The sequence below is a fragment of the Tupaia chinensis genome, unplaced genomic scaffold (assembly GCF_000334495.1).
Source record: "Tupaia chinensis unplaced genomic scaffold, TupChi_1.0 Scaffold000093_1, whole genome shotgun sequence".
In the NCBI taxonomy this organism is placed as follows: Eukaryota; Metazoa; Chordata; class Mammalia; order Scandentia; family Tupaiidae; genus Tupaia; species Tupaia belangeri.
Genome location: NW_006159555.1, coordinates 2,611,417 through 2,612,981, shown reverse-complemented (window position 1 = coordinate 2,612,981; position 1,565 = coordinate 2,611,417).

Genomic DNA, 1,565 nt, shown 5'->3' with positions numbered 1-1,565 from the left:
AAAATGAAATGTATATTTCCAAGGAGACTGTGCTGTATTTAGATCTACAAATCAGTATGCAATATTAACCTAATTAAAATATGTAGTCACACAAGTAGAATAGTATTTTTAATCATTTATTAATAATTAATAGTTAAATATTTACTTTCTCTCTCTCGGGGATTGTGTTGCCTAGTGAGCAATAAAAGTTTTTAAAATTTAGATGCTTTTAAGAAGTATGTGTATAAAATAAGAACTCTCTGAATGTCTCCTTCAGTGGGGCAGATGTCACCCCTACATTATCAACCTATTGCATCTCACAGGCATAACCATACATATGCAGCATTGCACTCACCCTCATCATACCCAGGAAGTTAGACTGGGATATTTTTATGGCTGCCACCACTATAGAGTCTTCCTTTTTGTCACAGATATTTACTCCATGTCACCATATGAAAAATTCCAATTTCTCTCCAAAACGCTCCCCAAGCCCCACTTTATTAAGCTCAATACCATATATCAGGCTTGATCAGGTCTAGAAGTAAGGCTAAGCTAAATTATTTTCATCCTTCCCTTCACATGCCGCAACATACTATGGTGGAACATGGACAAGATAGCAATAGTAAACACTTTTTTATTTTTATTTTTTGGCAAATGAAAGAAGGGGAGGTCAATAGCAACTGCCAGTTTATAGCAATTCTGAAATCCTGTTGAGTAAATACTACTCAGTTCCTCTGTTCTGTTAAGAGAGGATTTCTGGATAGTGAAACTGGCAAGAGACTGGAAGAATATTTACATAGCAATGAGCAGGCAAGAACTTAGAGCTGAAAGTTTTCAGAAGTAAATGTCCCAGATGAAGGAAAGTTAGGGGTCTGTACTTAGGAGGAAATCTGCTATCTAAAGTTGAATCAATGAGAGGGAAACATTAAAGCTATCTTGGTGAAGATACAACCATTGATTTAAAGAAAAACAATTCCAACCATTCATTTCTGGGCTATCTATATTTTCTCTAAATTTTGTTTAGATACTTGCCACGTTTTGTTTTCCTGGTTTATTTATTTATTTCATCCATGAGAAATGAGAGAGACACAGAGAGAGAGAGAGAAACACCCGCCACAGGAATGTCGTGCCACAATCTACTCCTAGTGTCAATGTGAATCACAAATGCACTCATGTCTGGCATTCCTCGAGTCTCAGGACACTTTTCTGTGTGGGTTCAGGTGTGTTCATTGCTGCTGCACCACCCCCTGTTTTCAACAATGGCTCATATTTTAGGGTTTTTGCTAATTGTTTAATTGTTTAGATTTGTTTCATATATCACTTGTCACCAATTTCTACATTAGTCCTATTTTGCTACCTCAAAATCTAACATAAAATCTCAGAGGCATGTCTATGGTCTTTGGGACATTTGGGTCAACTCTGCAGGCTCGGGGGAAGATAATAAGATGCTAGAAGCACCTTTCTCATGACAATGGCAGGAGCACAAGGAGAAGTCAAATACTAAGGTCCATCTTAAGCCTTTGCTTTCAATTGACTGAGTTTATATTTGACAAAGCAAGTCACTCAGACAAGCCCAAAGTCAAGGG